The 22925-nt window shown below is 43.6% G+C and overlaps 7 non-coding genes across 7 annotated transcripts; all 7 read left to right on the plus strand.

Moving 5' to 3' along the window:
• Positions 1–1167: 1167 nt before the first annotated feature.
• Positions 1168–1240, plus strand: trnav-cac (transfer RNA valine (anticodon CAC)). The gene has a single exon. It is a non-coding gene; the product is annotated as a tRNA-Val (tRNA).
• A 9294-nt stretch (positions 1241–10534) lies between these two features.
• On the plus strand, positions 10535–10607 carry trnav-aac (transfer RNA valine (anticodon AAC)). The gene has a single exon. It is a non-coding gene; the product is annotated as a tRNA-Val (tRNA).
• Positions 10608–13281: 2674 nt separating this feature from the next.
• Positions 13282–13354, plus strand: trnav-cac (transfer RNA valine (anticodon CAC)). Its single transcript has one exon. It is a non-coding gene; the product is annotated as a tRNA-Val (tRNA).
• Positions 13355–16027: 2673 nt separating this feature from the next.
• trnai-aau (transfer RNA isoleucine (anticodon AAU)) lies at positions 16028–16100 on the plus strand. Its single transcript has one exon. It is a non-coding gene; the product is annotated as a tRNA-Ile (tRNA).
• Positions 16101–18772: 2672 nt separating this feature from the next.
• Positions 18773–18845, plus strand: trnav-aac (transfer RNA valine (anticodon AAC)). Its single transcript has one exon. It is a non-coding gene; the product is annotated as a tRNA-Val (tRNA).
• A 1537-nt stretch (positions 18846–20382) lies between these two features.
• Positions 20383–20455, plus strand: trnam-cau (transfer RNA methionine (anticodon CAU)). The gene has a single exon. It is a non-coding gene; the product is annotated as a tRNA-Met (tRNA).
• Positions 20456–21972: 1517 nt separating this feature from the next.
• On the plus strand, positions 21973–22045 carry trnav-cac (transfer RNA valine (anticodon CAC)). Its single transcript has one exon. It is a non-coding gene; the product is annotated as a tRNA-Val (tRNA).
• Positions 22046–22925: the final 880 nt, after the last annotated feature.

Genomic DNA, 22925 nt, shown 5'->3' on the forward strand with positions numbered 1-22925 from the left:
ATAACACCTGAAAACTTCGTCATCATAACACCTATATTCAAGTTTAGATCATTGATAAATACCATAAAAAGCAATGGATCTGGCACTGAAAACTGCGGAACCCCACTGGAAACATCCTTCCAGTCACAAAAACACCCATCAAACATTCCCCTTTGCTTCCTGCCTCTGAGACAAATTTGGATCCAATGTGCCACTTCGCCCTGAATCACATGGGCTTTTACTTAGAAAATGCATAATCATTAAATGTTATCCTGCCTTCATGGGAAAACATCATTAATTGACTGATGATCTTCATTTGCACAACTAAAGAAATGTTAACTGAAAGAGAGTCCTTGATTGAATAACTTATCTGTGCTCTGCACTTTACCTCTGAATCCATAAACCATTTTGGACACTGTGCTTTAGAAGTCTGCTTCAACATGTTCATTGCTGGTAACATGTACATGAGACGTTGGAAACAGTGAGATAGACTGTAGTGCAAGGGACTGGTTATTGTGAAACAGCAAAGAAAATATACATTCTGGAAGAATACCATCGAAAAGAAGTGTGACCCGAACAGCCAAAAAGAAGATGAAGTGCTGAGCCCTTTTCAGCAAAAAATTATTTTCCCAATCATTTCTCTGACCGAATCTTCACAAAACAAAAATGATGCTTTTAAAGTCATTAAACCCGAATTTTCGTGCACCCGAATCTTCTGAATCAGATGCCTCTCGTTGTGCCGACTGAATCCATGTCCCTTTCAATATTCTGCTGACATGCACACTATTAAATGTGCCACTAACTTATAGAATCAAAGAATAAGGGAATGGTTGCAGCCCGTCGAGCCCATGCCAACTCTCAACAAGTCTCACTCCCCTGTCACTTACCCACAGCTGTGCAATTTTTTTCATTCGGATACTTATCCAGCTTCGTTTTGAAAGATAAGATTGAGTCTGACTCCACCGCCCTTTAGAGCAATGTATTCCAGATTCTAACTACTTGCTGAGGAATGGCCACTCCTGCTCCTATGTATAAAGGCAGAGAAGCACGGGATCAATTCCTGCCTCACTCACAACCTTGCGAAATATAGCACCGTCATTCTATTCTCGTGACACAAGCTCCAAAAGTGTAGTCCAGCTGTTGAGGTTAAAGCTCTGGTTATGTTCCCAACAATGTTACTGCCACAGCGTTTCCGTAGTGTAGTGGTTATCACGTTCGCCTCACACGCGAAAGCTCCCCGGTTCGAAACCGGGTGGAAACATTATGCAAATGTGTTCAATAAATGATTAGATAAAATTAAATCATTCATATTAGTGGTTCAATATTAACAGAGTGCAGTGTCTCACGATGCTGGTCCATTTGCTGATTTCTCTATGCAGCTCTGTTCACACTCACATTCTACACAGTGTCTCTCACTCCCTCCCGTTTCCAGCCCTGACGCTGGAGAAACCATATCTCAAAGCTGCACATTCTGTGCATTCAGCTCAGCTGTGAGAGATTATTTAAGGATCCTGCCACGCCACCACGCTTCACAACAGAAAATTAAAGCCACAAACAAACCCATCGACTTATCGCTCTTCCGCAGCTCCAGAGTGAGTGAGGGTGGGACAAGCCCTAACTTCCGCTCCCACACTCTCCAATCAGCGGCTGCCGGCGGAAAGCGGAGAATGCAGCATCAAACAGCGGTTTACCGCCCTTCACTGGGTTGCAAAATGCCACCGTTCGAGACAACGCTCTCCGTACACCAAACAGCAGCCTCATAAGATGCTTCATCTCAGCTTCCTGAGTTCGAGCCCCAGCTTGCACGAACACTTCTTCACTGGAAACACCATTAATTATCTGATTGCCACGTTTTGCATCATGAAAGTAATCCTAACCGATAATTATATAATCATAGAGGTTTACAGCATGGAAGGAGTCATTTAAGCCCATCGTATCTGCACCGGCCAACAAATGCCCAGTTTTAGGTGTGTACCCCTGCACCTTATTGCATTTCATGTGCACATCTCAGAACTTGTTAAATGTGGTGAGGGTTTCTGCCTGCACCACACTTTCAGGCAGTGAGTTTGAGACCCCCACAAACATCTGCATGCAGAATGTTCACTTCAAATCCCCTTTAACCCTTACACTAATTACTTTTAAATTATGCAGCCTGGTTGTTGACCACTCCACTATGTGAAATAGACCCTTTTAATCAACAATATCTAGGCCCCTCCTTTTTATTTACACCTTAATGCTGTCGCCCATCAGCCTCCTCTGTTCCAAGGAAAACAAACCCATCCTATCCAATCTGTCGTCATAGCAAAGTTGCTCCACTCCCGGCAACATCTACGTAAATCTCATCTGTACCCTCTCCAGCGTATTCACGTCCTTCCTTCAATGCGGTGACTAGAACTGCACGCAGTACTCCAGCTGTGGCCTAACCAGAATTTTATACAGTTCTAGCAAAACCCACTTGCTGTTCTGTTCCTTGCTTCTGCCAATAAATGCAACCATTCCATATGACTTCTTAACCAACTTTTCCAACTGGCCAGCTACCTTCAGGGATCTGTGGACAAGCAATCCCAGTTACCTTTGTTCCTCTACACTTCTCAATGTCATACCAGTTGATGTGTATTCCCTTTCCTTGTTAGCCCTCCACAAATGCGCGATCTCTCACATCTCTGGATTAAATTCCATTTGCCACTGCTCTACCCCCTTATCAATTGATTGATATCTTCCTGGAGTCACCAGCTTTCTTCTTCATTATCAACCCACTGCCTATTTTAATAACACCTGAAAACTTCGTCATCATAACACCTATATTCAAGTTTAGATCATTGATAAATACCATAAAAAGCAATGGATCTGGCACTGAAAACTGCGGAACCCCACTGGAAACATACTTCCAGTCACAAAAACACCCATCAAACATTACCCTTTGCTTCCTGCCTCTGAGCCAAATTTGGATCCAATGTGCCACTTCGCCCTGAATCACATGGGCTTTTACTTAGAAAATGCAGAATCATTAAATGTTATCCTGCCTTCATGGGAAAACATCATTAATTGACTGATGATCTTCATTTGCACAACTAAAGAATTGTTAACTGAAAGAGAGTCCTTGATTGAATAACTTATCTGTGCTCTGCACTTTACCTCTGAATCCATAAACCATTTTGGACACTGTGCTTTAGAAGTCTGCTTCAAAATGTTCATTGCTGGTAACATGTACATGAGACGTTGGAAACAGTGAGATAGACTGTAGTGCAAGGGACTGGTTATTGTGAAACAGCAAAGAAAATATACATTCTGGAAGAATACCATCGAAAAGAAGTGTGACCCTAACAGCCAAAAAGAAGATGAAGTGCTGAGCCCTTTTCAGTAAAAAATTATTTTCCCAATCTTTTCCCTGACCGAATCTTCACAAAACAAAAATGATGCTTTTAAAGTCATTAAACCCGAATTTTCATGCACCCGAATCTTCTGAATCAGATGCCTCTCGTTGTGCCGACTGAATCCATGTCCCTTTCAATATTCTGCTGACATGCACACTATTAAATGTGCCACTAACTTATAGAATCAATGAATAAGGGAATGGTTGCAGCCCGTCGAGCCCATGCCAACTCTCAACAAGTCTCACTCCCCTGTCATTTACCCACAGCTGTGCAATTTTTTTCATTCGGATACTTATCCAACTCCGTTTTGAAAGATAAGATTGAGTCTGACTCCACCGCCCTTTAGAGCAATGTATTCCAGATTCTAACTACTTGCTGAGGAATGGCCACTCCTGTTCCTATGCATAAAGGCAGAGAAACACGGGATCAATTCCTGCCTCACTCACAACCTTGCTAAATATAGCACCGTCATTCTATTCTCGTGACACAAGCTCCAGAAGTGTAGTCCAGGTGTTGAGGTTAAAGCTCTGGTTATGTTCCCAACAGTGTTACTTCCACAGCGTTTCCGTAGTGTAATGGTTTTCACGTTCGCCAAACACGCGAAATGTCCCCGGTTCGAAACCGGGTGAAAACATTATGCAAACATGTTCAATTAATGATTAGAAAAAATTAAATAATTCATATTAGTGGTTCAATATTAACAGAGTGCAGTGTCTCACGATGCTGTTCCGTTTGCTGATTTCTCTCTGCAGTTCTGTTCACACTCAAATTCTACACAGTGTCTCTCACTCACTCCCGTTTCCAGCCCTGACGCTGGAGAAACCATATCTCAAAGCTGCACATTCCGTGCATTCAGGTCAGCTGTGAGAGATTATTAAAGGATCCTGTCACGCCGCCACGCTTCACAACAGAAAATTAAAGCCACAAACAAACCCATCGACTAATCACTATTCCTCAGCTCCAGAGTGAGTGAGGGCGGGAGAGGACCTAACTTCTGCTCCAACACTCTCCAATCAGCCGCTGCCGGCGGGAAGCGGAGAATGCAGCATCAAACAGCGGTTTACCGCGCTTCATTGGGCTGCAAAATGCCACTGTTCGAGACAACGCTCCCCGTAGCATAAGATGCTTCATCTCAGCTTCCTGAGTTCGAGCCCCAGCTTGCACGAACACTTCTTCACTGGAAACACCATTAATTATCTGATTGCCACGTATTGCATCATGAAAGTAATCCTAACCGATAATTATATAATCATAGAGGTTTACAGCATGGAAAGAGTCATTTAAGCCCATCGTATCTGCACCGGCCAACAAATGCCCAGTTTTAGGTGTGTACCCATGCACCTTATTGCATTTCATTTGCACATCTAAGAACTTGTTAAATGTGGTGAGGGCTTCTGCCTGCACCACACTTTCAGGCAGTGAGTTTGAGACCCCCACAAACATCTGCTTTCAGAATGTTCACTTCAAATCCCCTTTAAAACTTACACTAATTACTTTTAAATTATGCAGCCTGGTTGTTGACCACTCCACTATGTGAAATAGACCCTTTTAATTAACAATATCTAGGCCGCTCCTATGTTTGGACACCTCAATGCTGCCGCCCATCAGACTCCTCTGTTCCAAGGAAAACAAACCCATCCTAGCCAATCTGTCCTCATAGCAAAGTTGCTCCACTCCCGGCAACATCTACGTAAATCTCCTCTGTACCCTCTCCAGCGTATTCACGTTCTTCCTTCAATGCGGTGACCAGAACTGCACGCAGTACTCCAGCTGTGGCCTAACCAGAATTTTATACAGTTCTAGCATAACCCACTTGCTGTTCTGTTCCTTGCTTCTGCCAATAAATGCAACCATTCCATATGACTTCTTAACCAACTTTTCCAACTGGCCAGCTACCTTCAGGGAGCTGTGGACAAGCAAACCCAGTTACCTTTGTTCCTCTACACTTCTCAATGTCATACCAGTTGATGTGTATTCCCTTTCGTTGTTAGCCCTCCACAAATGCGCGATCTCTCACATCTCTGGATTAAATTCCATTTGCCACAACTCTACCCCCTTATCAGTTGATTGATATCTTCCTGGAGTCTCCAGCTTTCTTCTTCATTATCAACCCACTGCCTATTTTAATAACACCTGAAAACTTCGTAATCATAACACATATATTCAAGTTTAGATCATTGATAAATACCATAAAAAGCAATGGATCTGGCACTGAAAACTGCGGAACCCCACTGGAAACATCCTTCCAGTCACAAAAACACCCATCAAATATTACCCTTTGCTTCCTGCCTCTGAGCCAAATTTGGATCCAATTTGCCACTTCGCCCTGAATCACATGGGCTTTTACTTAGAAAGTGCATAATCATTAAATGTTATCCTGCCTTCATGGGAAAACATCATTAATTGACTTGATGATCTTCATTTGCAAAAGTAAAGAAATGTTAACTGAAGTTGAGTCCTTAATTGAATAACTTATCTGTGCTCTGCACTTTACCTCTGAATCCAGAAACCATTTTGGACACTGTGCTTTAGAAGACTGCTTCAAAATGTTCATTGCTGGTAACATGTACATGAGACGTTGGAAACAGTGAGATAGACTGTAGTGCAAGGGACTGGTTATTGTGAAACAACAAAGAAAATATACATTCTGGAAGAATACCATCGAAAAGAAATGTGACCCTAACAGCCAAAAAGAAGATGAAGTGCTGAGCCCTGTTCAGCAAAAAATTATTTTCCCAAACATTTCTCTGACCGAATCTTCACAAAACAAAAATGATGCTTTTAATGTCATTAAACCCGAATTTTCGTGCACTCGAATCTTCTGAATTAGATGCCTCTCGTTGTGCCGACTGAATCCATGTCCCTTTCAATATTCTGCTGACATGCACACTATTAAATGTGCCACTAACTCATAGAATCAAAGAATAAGGCAATGGTTGCAGCCCGTCGAGCCCATGCCAACTCTCAACAAGTCTCACTCCCCTGTCATTTACCCACAGCTGTGCAATTTTTTTCATTCGGATACTTATCCAACTCCGTTTGAAAGATAAGATTGAGTCTGACTCCACCGCCCTTTAGAGCAGTGTATTCCAGATTCTAACCACTTGCTGAGGGATGGCCACTCCTGTTCCTATGTATAAAGGCAGAGAAACACGGGATCAGTTCCTGCCACACTCACAACCTTGCTAAAAAGAGCACCGTCATTCTCTTCTCGTGACACAAGCTCCAGAAGTGCAGTCCAGCTATTGAGGTTAAAGCTCTGGTTATGTTCCCAATAGCGTTATTGCCACAGTGTTTCCGTAGTGTAGTGGTTATCACGTTTGCTTAATACGCGAAAAGTTCCCTGTTTGAAACCGGGCGGAAACATTATGCAAACGTGTTCAATTAATTATTAGTTAAATTAAATCATTCATATTGGTGGTTCAATATTAACAGAGTGCAGTGTCTCACGATGCTGTTCCATTTGCTGATTTCTCTCTGCAGTTGTGTTCACACTCAAATTCTACACAGTGTCTCTCACTCCCTCCCGTTTCCAGCCCTGTCGCTGGAGAAACCATATCTCAAAGCTGCACATTCCGTGCATTCAGGTCAGCTATGAGAGATTATTAAAGGATCCTGCCACGCCACCACGCTTCACAACAGAAAATTAAAGCCACAAACAAACCCATCGACTAATCGCTCTTCCCTAGCTCCAGAGTGAGTGAGGGCGGGACAAGCCCTAACTTCCGCTCCCACACTCTCCAATCAGCCGCTGCCGGCGGAAAGCGGAGAATGCAGCATCAAACAGCGGTTTTCCGCCCTTCACTGGGCTGCAAAATGCCACCGTTCGAGACAACGTTCCCCGTACACCGAACAGCAGCCTCATAAGATGTTTTATCTCAGCTTCCTCAGTTCGAGCCCCAGCTTGCACGAACACTTCTTCACTGGAAACACCATTAATTATCTGATTGCCACGTTTTGCATCATGAAAGTAATCCTAACCGATAATTATATAATCATAGAGGTTTACAGCATGGAAGGAGTCATTTAACCCATCGTATCTGCACCGGCCAACAAATGCCCAGTTTTAGGTGTGTACCCCTGCACCTTATTGCATTTCATGTGCACATCTAAGAACTTGTTAAATGTGCTGAGGGTTTCTGCCTGCACCACACTTTCAGGCAGTGAGTTTGAGACCCCCACAAACATCTGCATGCAGAATGTTCACTTCAAATCCCCTTTAACCCTTACACTAATTACTTTTAAATTATGCAGCCTGGTTGTTGACCACTCCACTATGTGAAATAGACCCTTTTAATCAACAATATCTAGGCCCCTCCTATTTTTATACACCTCAATGCTGTCGCCCATCAGCCTCCTCTGTTCCAAGGAAAACAAACCCATCCTATCCAATCTGTCCTCATAGCAAAGTTGCTCCACTCCCGGCAACATCTACGTAAATATCCTCTGTACTCTCTCCAGCGTATTCACGTTCTTCCTTCAATGCGGTGACCAGAACTGCACACAGTACTCCAGCTGTGGCCTAACCAGAATTTTATACAGTTCTAGCATAACCCACTTGCTGTTCTGTTCCTTGCTTCTGCCAATAGAAACATAGAAACATAGAAAATATGTGCAGGAGTAGGCCATTCGGCCCTTCTAGCCTGCACCGCCATTCAATGCGTTCATAGCTGGACATGCAACTTCAGTACCCCATTCCTGATTTCTCACCATACCCCTTCATTCCACTAGTAGTAAGGACTTCATCTAACTCCTTTTTGAATATATTTAGTGAATTGGCCTCAACAACTTTCTGTGGTAGAGAATTCCACAGGTTCACCATTCTCTGGGTGAAGAAATTCCTCCTCATCTCGGTCCTAAATGGCTTCCCCCTTATCCTCAGACTGTGTCCCCTGGTTCTGGTCTTCCCCAACATTGGGAACATTCTTCCTGCATCTAACCTGTCTAAACCCGTCAAATTTTAAACGTTTCTATGAGGTCCCCTCTCATTCTTCTGAACTCCAGTGAATACAAGCCCAGTTGATCCAGTCTTTCTTGATAGGTCAGTCCCGCCATCCCGGGAATCAGTCTGGTGAACCTTCGCTGCACTCCCTCAATAGCAAGAATGTCCTTCCTCTGGTTAGGAGACCAAAACTGTACACAATACTCCAGGTGTGGCCTCACCAAGGCCCTGTACAATTGTAGCAACACCTCCCTGCCCTTGTACTCAAATCCCCTCGCTATGAAGGCCAACATGCCATTTGCTTTCTTAACCGCCTGCTGTACCTGCATGCCAACCTTCAATGACTGATGTACCACGACACCCAGGTCTCTTTGCACCTGCCCTTTTCCTAATCTGTCACCATTCAGATAATAGTCTGTCTCTCTGTTTTTACCAACAAAGTGGATAACCTCACATTTATCCACATTATACTTCATCTGCCATGCATTTGCCCACTCAACTAAACTATCCAAGTCGCTCTGCAGCCTCATAGAACCCTCCTTGCAGCTCACACTGCCACCCAACTTAGTGTCATCCGCAAATTTGGAGATGCTACATTTAATCCCCTCGTCTAAATCATTAATGTACAGTGTAAACAGCTGGGGCCCCAGCACAGAACCTTGCGGTACCCCACTAGCCACTGCCTGCCATTCTGAAAAGTCCCCATTTACTCCTACTCTTTGCTTCCTGTCTGACAACCAGTTCTCAATCCATGTCAGCACACTACCCCCAATCCCATGTGCTTTAACAAATGCAACCATTCCATATGACTTCTTAACCAACTTTTCCAACGCGCCAGCTACCTTCAGGGATCTGTGGACAAGCAATCCCAGTTACCTTTGTTCCTCTACACTTCTCAATGTCATACCAGTTGATGTGTATTCCCTTTCCTTGTTAGCCCTCCACAAATGCGCGATCTCTCACATCTCTGGATTAAATTGCATTTGCCACTGCTCTACCCCCTTATCAGTTGATTGACATCTTCCTGGAGTCTCCAGCTTTCCTCTTCATTATCAACCACACTGCCTATTTTAATAACACCTGAAAACTTCGTAATCATAACACCTATATTCAAGTTTCGATCATTGATAAATACCATAAAAAGCAATGGATCTGGCACTGAAATCTGTGAAACCCCACTGGAAATATCCTTCCAGTCACAAAAACACCCATCAAACATTACCCTTTGCTTCCTGCCTCTGAGCCAAATTTGGATCCAATTTGCCACTTCGCCCTGAATCACATGGGCTTTTACTTAGAAAATGCATAATCATTAAATGTTATCCTGCCTTCATGGGAAAACATAATTAATTGACTGATGATCTTCATTTGACCAGCTAAAGAAATGTTAACTGAAGGAGAGTCCTTAATTGAATAACTTACCTGTGCTCTGCACTTTACCTCTGAATCCATAAACCATTTTGGACACTGTGCTTTAGAAGTCTGCTTCAAAATGTTCCTTGTGGTAACATGTACATGGGACGTTGGAAACAGTGAGATAGACTGTAGTGCAAGGGACTGGTTATTGTGAAACAGCAAAGAAAATATACATTCTGGAAGAATACCATCGAAAAGAAGTGTGGCCCTAACAGCCAAAAAGAAGATGAAGTGCTGAGCACTTTTCCGCAAAAAATTATTTTCCCAAACATTTCTCTGACCGAATCTTCACAAAACAAAAATGATGCTTTTAAAGTCATTAAACCCGAATTTTCGTGCACACGAATCTTCTGAATCAGATGCCTCTCGTTGTGCCGACTGAATCCATGTCCCTTTCAATATTCTGCTGACATGCACACTATTAAATGTGACACTAACTTATACAATCAAAGAATAAGGGAATGGTTGCAGCCCGTCGAGCCCATGCCAACTCTCAACAAGTCTCAGTCCCTTGTCATTTACCCACAGCTGTGCAATTTTTTTCATTCGGATACTTATCCAACTCCGTTTTGATAGATAAGATTGAGTCTGACTCCACCGCCCTTTAGAGCAGTCTATTCCAGATTCTAACCACTTGCTGAGGAATGGCCACTCCTGTTCCTATGTATAAAGGCAGAGAAACACGGGATCAATTCCTGCCACACTCACAACCTTGCTAAATACAGCACCGTCATTCTATTCTCGTGACACAAGCTCCAGAAGTGTCGTCCAGCTGTTGAGGTTAAAGCTCTGGTTATGTTCCCAACAATATTACTGCCACAGCGTTTCCGTAGTGTAGTGGTTATCACGTTCGCCTAACACGCGAAAAGTCCCCGGTTCGAAACCGGGCGGAAACATTATGCAAACGTGTTCAATTAATGATAAGAAAAAATTAAATCATTCATATTAGTGGTTCAATGTTAACAGAGTGCAGTGTCTCACGATGCTGTTCGATTTGCTGATTTCTCTCTGCAGTTCTGTTCACACTCAAATTCGACACAGTGTCTCTCACTCCCTCCCGTTTCCAATCCTGACGCTGGAGAAACCATATCTCAAAGCTGCACATTCCGTGCATTCAGGTCAGCTGTGAGAGATTATTAAAGGATCCTGCCACGCCACCACGCTTCACAACAGAAAATTAAAGCCACAAACAAACCCATCGACTAATCGCTCTTCCTCAGCTCCAGAGTGAGTGAGGGCGGGACAAGCCCTAACTTCCGCTCCCACACTCTCCAATCAGCCGCTGCCGGCGGAAAGCGGAGAATGCAGCATCAAACAGCGGTTTACCGCCCTTCACTGGGCTGCAAAATGGCACCGTTCGAGACAACGCTCCCCGTGCTCCGAACAGCAGCCTCATAAGATGCTTGATCTCAGCTTCCTGAGTTCGAGCCCCAGCTTGCACGAACACTTCTTCAGTGGAAACAGCATTAATTATCTGATTGCCACGTTTTTCATCATGAAAGTAATCCTAACCGATAATTATATAATCATAGAGGTTTACAGCATGGAAGGAGTCATTTAAGCCCATCGTATCTGCACCGGCCAACAAATGCCCAGTTTTTGGTGTGCACCCCTGCACCTTATTGCATTTCATGTGCACATCTAAGAACTTGTTAAATGTGGTGAGGGTTTCTGCCTGCACCACACTTTCAGGCAGTGAGTTTGAAACCCCCACAAACATCTGCATGCAGAATGTTCACTTCAAATCCCCTTTAACCCTTACACTAATTACTTTTAAATTATGCAGCCTGGTTGTTGACCACTCCACTATGTGAAATAGACCCTTTTAATCAACAATATCTAGGCCTCTCCTATTTTTATACACCTCAATGCGGTCGCCCATCAGCCTCCTCTGTTCCAAGGAAAACAAACCCATCATATCCAATCTGTCCTTTTAGCAAAGTTGCTCCACTCCCGGCAACATCTACGTAAATCTCCTCTATACCCTCTCCAGCGTATTCACGTTCTTCCTTCAATGCGGTGACCAGAACTGCACGCAGTACTCCAGCTGTGGCCTAACCAGAATTTTATACAGTTCTAGCACAACCCACTTGCTGTTCTGTTCCTTGCTTCTGCCAATAAATGCAACCATTCCATATGACTTCTTAATCAACTTTTCCAACTGGTCAGCTACCTTCAGGGATCTGTGGACAAGCAATCCCAGTTACCTTTGTTCCTCTACACTTCTCAATGTCATACCAGTTGATGTGTATTCCCTTTCCTTGTTAGCCCTCCACAAATGCGCGATCTCTCACATCTCTGGATTAAATTCAGTTTGCCACTGCTCTATCCCCTTATCAGTTGATTGATATCTTCCTGGAGTCTCCAGCTTTCTTCTTCATTATCAACCACACTTCCTATTTTAATAACACCTGAAAACTTCGTAATCATAACACCTATATTCAAGTTTAGATCATTGATAAATACCATAAAAAGCAATGGATCTGGCACTGAAAACTGTGGAACCACACTGGAAACATCCTTCCAGTCACAAAAACACCCATCAAACATTACCCTTTGCTTCCTGCCTCTGAGCCAAATTTGGATCCAATTTGCCACTTCGCCCTGAATCACATGGGCTTTTACTTAGAAAATGCATAATCATTAAATGTTATACTGCCTTCATGGGATAACATCATTAATTGACTGATGATCTTCATTTGCACAACTAAAGAAATGTTATCTGAAGGAGAATCCTTAATTGAATAACTTATCTGTGCTCTGCACTTTACCTCTGAATCCATAAACCATTTTGGACACTGTGCTTTAGAAGTCTGCTTCAAAATGTTCATTGCTGGTAACATGTACATGAGACGTTGGAAACAGTGAGATAGACTGCAGTGCAAGGGACTGGTTATTGTGAAACAGCAAAGAAAATAAACATTCTGGAAGAATACCATCGAAAAGAAGTGTGGCCCTAACAGCCAAAAAGAAGATGAAGTGCTGAGCCCTTTTCAGCAAAAAATTATTTTTCAAACATTTCTCTGACCCATTCTTCACAAAAGAAAAATGATGCTTTTAAAGTCATTAAACCCGAATTTTCATGCACCGGAATCTTCTGAATCAGATGCCTCTCGTTGTGCCGACTGAATCCATGTCCCTTTCAATATTCTGCTGACATGCACACTATTAAATGTGCCACTAACTTATAGAATCAAAGAATAAGGGAATGGATGCAGCCCGTCGAGCCCATGCCAACTCTCAACAAGTCTCACTCCCCTGTCACTTACCCACAGCTGTGCAATTTTTTTCATTCGGATACTTATCCAGCTCCGTTTTGAAAGATAAGATTGAGTCTGACTCCACCGCCCTGTAGAGCAATGTATTCCAGATTCTAACTACTTGCTGAGGAATGGCCACTCCTGTTCCTATGTATAAAGGCAGAGAAACACGGGATCAATTCCTGCCTCACTCACAACCTTGCGAAATATAGCACCGTCATTCTATTCTCGTGACACAAGCTCCAGAAGTGTAGTCCAGCTGTTGAGGTTAAAGCTCTGGTTATGTTCCCAACGATGTTACTGGCACAGCGTTTCCGTAGTGTAGTGGTTATCACTTTTGTCTCACACGCGCAAGGTCCCCGGTTCGAAACCGGGCGGAAACATTATGCAAACGTGTTCAATTAATGATTAGATAAAATTAAATCATTCATATTAGTGGTTCAATATTAACAGAGTGCAGTGTCTCACGATGCTGGTCCATTTGCTGATTTCTCTCTGCAGCTCTGTTCACACTCAAATTTTACACAGTGTCTCTCACTCCCTGCCGTTTCCAGCCCTGACGCTGGAGAAACCATATCTCAAAGCTGCACATTCCGTGCATTCAGGTCAGCTGTGAGAGATTATTAAAGGATCCTGCCACGCCACCACGCTTCACAACAGAAAATTAAAGCACAAACAAACCCATCGACTAATCGCTCTTCACCAGCTCCAGAGTGAGTGAGGGCGGGACAAGCCCTAACTTCCACTCCCACACTCTCCAATCAGCCGCTGCCGGCGGAAAGCGGAGAATGCAGCATCAAACAGCGGTTTACCGCCCTTCACTGGGCTGCAAAATGCCACCGTTCGAGACAACGCTCCCCGTACACCAAACAGCAGCCTCATAAGATGCTTCATCTCAGCTTCCTGAGTTCGAGCCCCAGCTTGCACGAACACTTCTTCACTGGAAACACCATTAATTATCTGATTGCCACGTATTGCATCATGAAAGTAATCCTAACCGATAATTATATAATCATAGAGGTTTACAGCATGGAAAGAGTCATTTAAGCCCATCGTATCTGCACCGGCCAACAAATGCCCAGTTTTAGGTGTGTACCCATGCACCTTATTGCATTTCATTTGCACATCGAAGAACTTGTTAAATGTGGTGAGGGCTTCTGCCTGCACCACACTTTCAGGCAGTGAGTTTGAGACCCCCACAAACATCTGCTTGCAGAATGTTCACTTCAAATCCCCTTTAAAACTTACACTAATTACTTTTAAATTATGCAGCCTGGTTGCTGACCACTCCACTATGTGAAATAGACCCTTTTAATTAACAATATCTAGGCCGCTCCTATGTTTGGACACCTCAATGCTGCCGCCCATCAGACTCCTCTGTTTCAAGGAAAACAAACCCATCCTAGCTAATCTGTCCTCATAGCAAAGTTGCTCCACTCCCGGCAACATCTACGTAAATCTCCTCTGTACCCTCTCCAGCGTATTCACGTTCTTCCTTCAATGCGGTGACCAGAACTGCACGCAGTACTCCAGCTGTGGCCTAACCAGCATTTTATACAGTTCTAGCATAACCCACTTGCTGTTCTGTTCCTTGCTTCTGCCAGTAAATGCAACCATTCCATATGACTTCTTAACCAACTTTTCCAACTGGCCAGCTACCTTCAGGGAGCTGTGGACAAGCAAACCCAGTTATCTTTGTTCCTCTACACTTCTCAATGTCATACCAGTTGATGTGTATTCCCTTTCGTTGTTAGCCCTCCACAAATGCGCGATCTCTCACATCTCTGGATTAAATTCCATTTGCCACAACTCTACCCCCTTATCAGTTGATTGATATCTTCCTGGAGTCTCCAGCTTTCTTCTTCATTATCAACCCACTGCCTATTTTAATAACACCTGAAAACTTCGTAATCATAACACATATATTCAAGTTTAGATCATTGATAAATACCATAAAAAGCAATGGATCTGGCACTGAAAACTGCGGAACCCCACTGGAAACATCCTTCCAGTCACAAAAACACCCATCAAATATTACACTTTGCTTCCTGCCTCTGAGCCAAATTTGGATCCAATTTGCCACTTCGCCCTGAATCACATGGGCTTTTACTTAGAAAGTGCATAATCATTAAATGTTATCCTGCCTTCATGGGAAAACATCATTAATTGACTTGATGATCTTCATTTGCAAAAGTAAAGAAATGTTAACTGAAGTTGAGTCCTTAATTGAATAACTTATCTGTGCTCTGCACTTTACCTCTGAATCCAGAAACCATTTTGGACACTGTGCTTTAGAAGACTGCTTCAAAATGTTCATTGCTGGTAACATGTACATGAGACGTTGGAAACAGTGAGATAGACTGTAGTGCAAGGGACTGGTTATTGTGAAACAACAAAGAAAATATACATTCTGGAAGAATACCATCGAAAAGAAATGTGACCCTAACAGCCAAGAAGAAGATGAAGTGCTGAGCCCTGTTCAGCAAAAAATTATTTTCCCAAACATTTCTATGACCGAATCTTCACAAAACAAAAATGATGCTTTTAATGTCATTAAACCCGAATTTTCGTGCACTCGAATCTTCTGAATTAGATGCCTCTCGTTGTGCCGACTGAATCCATGTCCCTTTCAATATTCTGCTGACATGCACACTATTAAATGTGCCACTAACTTATAGAATCAAAGAATAAGGCAATGGTTGCAGCCCGTCGAGCCCATGCCAACTCTCAACAAGTCTCACTCCCCTGTCATTTACCCACAGCTGTGCAATTTTTTTCATTCGGATACTTATCCAACTCCGTTTGAAAGATAAGATTGAGTCTGACTCCACCGCCCTTTAGAGCAGTGTATTCCAGATTCTAACCACTTGCTGAGGAATGGCCACTCCTGTTCCTATGTATAAAGGCAGAGAAACACGGGATCAGTTCCTGCCACACTCACAACCTTGCTAAAAAGAGCACCGTCATTCTCTTCTCGTGACACAAGCTCCAGAAGTGCAGTCCAGCTATTGAGGTTAAAGCTCTGGTTATGTTCCCAATGCCGTTATTGCCACAGTGTTTCCGTAGTGTAGTGGTTATCACGTTTGCTTAATACGCGAAAAGTTCCCTGTTCGAAACCGGGCGGAAACATTATGCAAACGTGTTCAATTAATGATTAGTTAAATTAAATCATTCATATTGGTGGTTCAATATTAACAGAGTGCAGTGTCTCACGATGCTGTTCCATTTGCTGATTTCTCTCTGCAGTTGTGTTCACACTCAAATTCTACACAGTGTCTCTCACTCCCTCCCGTTTCCAGCCCTGTCGCTGGAGAAACCATATCTCAAAGCTGCACATTCCGTGCATTCAGGTCAGCTATGAGAGATTATTAAAGGATCCTGCCACGCCACCACGCTTCACAACAGAAAATTAAAGCCACAAACAAACCCATCGACTAATCGCTCTTCCCTAGCTCCAGAGTGAGTGAGGGCGGGACAAGCCCTAACTTCCGCTCCCACACTCTCCAATCAGCCGCTGCCGGCGGAAAGCGGAGAATGCAGCATCAAACAGCGGTTTTCCGCCCTTCACTGGGCTGCAAAATGCCACCGTTCGAGACAACGCTCCCCGTGCTCCCAACAACAGCCTCACAAGATGCTTGATCTCAGCTTCCTGAGTTCGAGCCCCAGCTTGCACGAACACTTCTTCAGTGGAAACAGCATTAATTATCTGATTGCCACGTTTTGCATCATGAAAGTAATCCTAACCGATAATTATATAATCATAGAGGTTTACAGCATGGAAGGAGTCATTTAAGCCCATCGTATCTGCACCGGCCAACAAATGCCCAGTTTTTGGTGTGCACCCCTGCACCTTATTGCATTTCATGTGCACATCTAAGAACGTGTTAAATGTGGTGAGGGTTTCTGCCTGCACCACACTTTCAGGCAGTGAGTTTGAAACCCCCACAAACATCTGCATGCAGAATGTTCACTTCAAATCCCCTTTAACCCTTACACTAATTACTTTTAAATTATGCAGCCTGGTTGTTGACCACTCCACTATGTGAAATAGACCCTTTTAATCAACAATATCTAGGCCTCTCCTATTTTTATACACCTCAATGCGGTCGCCCATCAGCCTCCTCTGTTCCAAGGAAAACAAACCCATCCTATTCAATCTGTCCTTTTAGCAAAGTTGCTCCACTCCCGGCAACATCTACGTAAATCTCCTCTGTACCCTCTCCAGCGTATTCACGTTCTTCCTTCAATGCGGTGACCAGAACTGCACGCAGTACTCCAGCTGTGGTCTAACCAGAATTTTATACAGTTCTAGCACAACCCACTTGCTGTTCTGTTCCTTGCTTCTGCCAATAAATGCAACCATTCCATATGACTTCTTAATCAACTTTTCCAACTGGTCAGCTACCTTCAGGGATCTGTGGACAAGCAATCCCAGTTACCTTTGTTCCTCTACACTTCTCAATGTCATACCAGTTGATGTGTATTCCCTTTCCTTGTTAGCCCTCCACAAATGCGCGATCTCTCACATCTCTGGTCTAAATTCAATTTGCCACTGCTCTACCCCCTTATCAGTTGATTGATATATTCCTGGAGTCTCCAGCTTTCTTCTTCATTATCAACCACACTGCCTATTTTAATAACACCTGAAAACTTCGTAATCATAACACTTATATTCAAGTTGAGATCATTGATAAATACCATAAAAAGTAATGGATCTGGCACTGAAAACTGTGGAACCCCACTGGAAACATCCTTCCAGTCACAAAAACATCCATCAAACATTACCCTTTGCTTCCTGCCTGTGAGCCAAATTTGGATCCAATTTGCCACTTCGCCCTGAATCACATGGGCTTTTACTTAGAAAATGCATAATCATTAAATGTTATCCTGCCTTCATGGGAAAACATCATTAATTGACTGATGATCTTCATTTGCACAACTAAAGAAATGTTAACTGAAGGAGAGTCCTTAATTGAATAACTTATCTGTGCTCTGCACTTTAGCTCTGAATCCATAAACCATTTTGGACACTGTGCTTTAGAAGTCTGCTTCAAAATGTTCATTGCTGGTAACATGTATATGAGACGTTGGAAACAGTGAGATAGACTGTAGTGCAAGGGACTGGTTATTGTGAAACAGCAAAGAAAATATACATTCTGGAAGAATACCATCGAAAAGAAGTGTGGCCCTAACAGCCAAAAAGAATATGAAGTGCTGAGCCCTTTTCAGCAAAAAATTATTTTTCAAACATTTCTCTGACCGAATCTTCACAAAAGAAAAATGATGCTTTTAAAGTCATTAAACCCGAATTTTCATGCACCGGAATCTTCTGAATCAGATGCCTCTCGTTGTGCCGACTGAATCCATGTCCCTTTCAATATTCTGCTGACGTGCACACTATTAAATGTGCCACTAACTTATAGAATCAAAGAATAAGGGAATGGATGCAGCCCGTCGAGCCCATGCCAACTCTCAACAAGTCTCACTCCCCTGTCATTTACCCACAGCTGTGCAATTTTTTTCATTCGGATACTTATCCAACTCCGTTTGAAAGATAAGATTGAGTCTGACTCCACCGCCCTTTAGAGCAGTGTATTCCAGATTCTAACCACTTGCTGAGGAATGGCCACTCCTGTTCCTATGTATAAAGGCAGAGAAACACGGGATCAATTCCTGCCACACTCACAACCTTGCTTAATGCAGCACCGTTATTCGATTCTCGTGACACAAGCTCCAGAAGTGTAGTCCAGCTGTTGAGGTTAAAGCTCTGGTTATGTTCCCAACAATGTTACTGCAACAGCGTTTCCGTAGTGTAGTGGTTATCACGTTCGCCTAACACGTGAAAGGTCCCCGGTTCGAAACCGGGTGGAAACATTATGCAAACGTGTTCAATTAATGATTAGATAAAATTAAATCATTCATATTAGTGGTTCAATATTAACAGAGTGCAGTGTCTCACGATGCTGTTCCATTTGCTGATTTCTCTCCACAGTTCTGTTCACACTCAAATTCGACACAGTGTCTCTCACTCCCTCCCGTTTCCAGCCCTGACGCTGGAGAAACCATATCTCAAAGCTGCACATTCCGTGCATTCAGGTCAGCTGTGAGAGATTATTAAAGGATGCTGCCACGCCACCACGCTTCACAACAGAAAATTGAAGCCACAAACAAACCCATCGACTAATCGCTCTTCCCCAGCTCCAGAGTGAGTGAGGGCGGGACAAGCCCTATCGTCCGCTCCCACACTCTCCAATCAGCCGCTGCCGGCGGAAAGCGGAGAATGCAGCATCAAACAGCGGTTTACCGCCCTTCACTGGGCTGCAAAATGCCACCGTTCGAGACAACGCTCCCCGTGCTCCGAACAGCAGCCTCATAAGATGCTTCATCTCAGCTTCCTGAGTTCGAGCCCCAGCTTGCACGAACACTTCTTCACTGGAAACAGCATTAATTATCTGATTGCCACGTTTTGCATCATGAAAGTAATCCTAACCGATAATTATATAATCATAGAGGTTTACAGCATGGAAGGAGTCATTTAATCCCATCGTATCTGCACCGGCCAACAAATGCCCAGTTTTAGGTGTGTACCCCTGCACCTTATTGCATTTCATGTGCACATCTAAGAACTTGTTAAATGTGGTGAGGGTTTCTGCCTGCTTCAAAATGTTCATTGCTGGTAACATGTACATGGGAAGTTGGAAACAGTGAGATAGACTGTAGTGCAAGGGACTGATTATTGTGAAACAGCAAAGAAAATATACATTCTGGAAGAATACCATCGAAAAGAAGTGTGACCCTAACAGCCAAAAAGAAGATGAAGTGCTGGGTCCTTTTCAGCAAAAAATTCTTTTCCCAAACATTTCTCTGACCGAATCTTCACAAAACAAAAATGATGCTTTTAAAGTCATTAAATCCGAATTTTCGTGCACCCGAATCTTCTGAATCAGATGCCTCTCGTTGTGCCTACTGAATCCATGTCCCTTTCAATATTCTGCTGAAATGCACACTATTAAATGTGCCACTAACGTATACAATCAAAGAATAAGGGAATGGTTGCAGCCCGTCGAGCCCATGCCAACTCTCAACAAGTCTCACTCCCCTGTCATTTACCCACAGCTGTGCAATTTTTTGCATTCGGATACTTATCCAACTCCGTTATAAAAGATAAGTTTGAGTCTGACTCCACCGCCCTTTAGAGCAGTGTATTCCAGATTGTAACCACTTGCTGCGGAATGGCCACTCCTGTTCCTATGTATAAAGGCAGAGAAACACGTGATCAATTCCTGCCACACTCACAACCTTGCTAAATATCGCACCGTTATTCTATTCTCGTGACACAAGCTCCAGAAGTGTGGTCCAGCTGTTGAGGTTAAAGCTCTGGTTATGTTCCCAACAATGTTAGTGCCGCAGCGTTTCCGTAGTGTAGTGGTTATCATGTTCGCCTCATACGCGAAAGGTCCCCGGTTCGAAACCGGGTGGAAACATTATGCAAAAGTGTTCAATTAATGATTAGATAAAATTAAATCATTCATATTAGTGGTTCAATATTAACAGAGTGCAGTGTCTCACGATGCTGTTCCATTTGATGATTTCTCTCTACAGTTCTGTTCACACTCAAATTCTACACAGTGTCTCTCACTCCCTCCCGTTTCCAGCCCTGACGCTGGAGAAACCATATCTCAAAGCTGCACATTCCGTGCATTCAGGTCAGCTGTGAGAGATTATTAAAGGATCCTGCCACGCCACCACGCTTCACACCAGAAAATTAAAGCCACAAACAAACCCATCGACTAATCGCTCTTCCCCAGCTCCAGAGTGAGTGAGGGCGGGACAAGCCCTAACTTCCGCTCCCACACTCTCCAATCAGCCGCTGCCGGCGGAAAGCGGAGAATGCAGCATCAAACAGCGGTTTACCGCCCTTCACTGGGCTGCAAAATGCCACCGTTCGAGACAACGCTACCCGGACACCGAACAGCAGACTCATAAGATGCTTCATCTCAGCTACCTGAGTTCGAGCCCCAGCTTGCACGAACACTTCTTCACTGGAAACACCATTAATTATCTGATTGCCACGTTTTGCATCATGAAAGTAATCCTAACCGATAATTATATAATCATAGAGGTTTACAGCATGGAAGGAGTCATTTAAGCCCATCGTATCTGCACCGGCCAACAAATGCCCTGCACCTTATTGCATTTCATGTGCACATCGAAGAACTTGTTAAATGTGGTGAGGGTTTCTGTCTGCTTCAAAATGTCCATTGCAGGTAACATGTACATGGGACTTTGGAAACAGTGAGATAGAGTGTAGTGCAAGGGACTGTTTATTGTGAAACAGCAAAGAAAATATACATTCTGGAAGAATACCATCGAAAAGAAGTGTGACCCTAACAGCCAAAAAGAAGATGAAGTGCTGAGCCCTTTTCAGCAAAAAATTCTTTTTCAAACATTTCTCTAACCGAATCTTCACAAAACAAAAATGATGCTTTTAAAGTCATTAAACCGGAATTTTCGTGCACCCGTATCTTCTGAATCAGATGCCTCTCGTTGTGCCGACTGAATCCATGTCCCTTTCAATATTCTGCTGACATGCACTCTATTAAATGTGCCACTAACTTACACAATCAAAGAATAAGGGAATGGTTGCAGTCCGTCGAGCCCATGCCAAATCTCAACAAGTCTCACTCCTCTGTCATTTACGCACAGCTGTGCAATTTTTTGCATTCGGATACTTATCCAACTCCGTTTTAAAAGATAAGATTGAGTCTGACTCCACCGCCCTTTAGAGCAGTGTATTCCAGATTCTAACCACTTGCTGAGGAATGGCCACTCCTCTTCCTATGTATAAAGGCAGAGAAACACGGGATCAATTCCTGCCACACTCACAACCTTGCTAAATTTCGCACCGTCATTCTATTCTCGTGACACAAGCTCCAGAAGTGCAGTCCAGCTGTTGAGGTTAAAGCTCTGGTTATGTTCCCAACGATGTTAATGCAGCAGAGTTTCAGTAGTGTAGTGGTTATCACGTTCGCCTCACACGCGAAAGTTCCCCGGTTCGAAACCGGGTGGAAACATTATGCAAACGTGTTCAATTAATGATTAGATAAAATTAAATCATTCATATTAGTGGTTCAATATTAACAGAGTGCAGTGTCTCACGATGCTGTTCCATTTGATGATTTCTCTCTACAGTTCTGTTCACACTCAAATTCTGCACAGTGTCTCTCACTCCCTCCCGTTTCCAGCCCTGACGCTGGAGAAACCACATCTCAAAGCTGCACATTCCGTGCATTCAGGTCAGCTGTGAGAGATTATTGAAGGATCCTGCCACGCCACCACGCTTCACAACAGAAAATTAAAGCCACAAACAAACCCATCGACTAATCGCTCTTCACCAGCTCCAGAGTGAGTGAGGGCGGGACAAGCCCTAACTTCCACTCCCACACTCTCCAATCAGCCGCTGCCGGCGGAAAACGGAGAATGCAGCATCAAACAGCGGTTTACCGCTCTTCACTGGGCTGCAAAATGCCACCGTTCGAGACAACGCTCCCCGTACACCAAACAGCAGCCTCATAAGATGCTTCATCTCAGCTTCCTGAGTTCGAGCCCCAGCTTGCATGAATACTTCTTCACTGGAAACACCATTAGTTATCTGATTGCCACGTTTTGCATCATGAAAATAATCCGAACCGATAATTTTCTAATCATACAGGTTTACAGCATGGAAGGAGTCATTTAAGCCCATCGTATCTGCAGCGGCCAACAAATGCCCAATTTTAGATGTGCACTCCTGCACCTTATTGCATTTCATGTGCACATCGAAGAACTTGTTAAATGTGGTGAGGGTTTCTGCCTGCACCACACTTTCAGGCAGTGAGTTTGAGACCCCCACAAACATCTGCATGCAGAATGTTCACTTCAAATCCCCTTTAACCCTAACACTGACTACTTTTA

This window comes from Pristiophorus japonicus, chromosome 3 (genome assembly GCF_044704955.1).
Source record: "Pristiophorus japonicus isolate sPriJap1 chromosome 3, sPriJap1.hap1, whole genome shotgun sequence".
Lineage (NCBI taxonomy): Eukaryota > Metazoa > Chordata > Chondrichthyes > Pristiophoridae > Pristiophorus > Pristiophorus japonicus.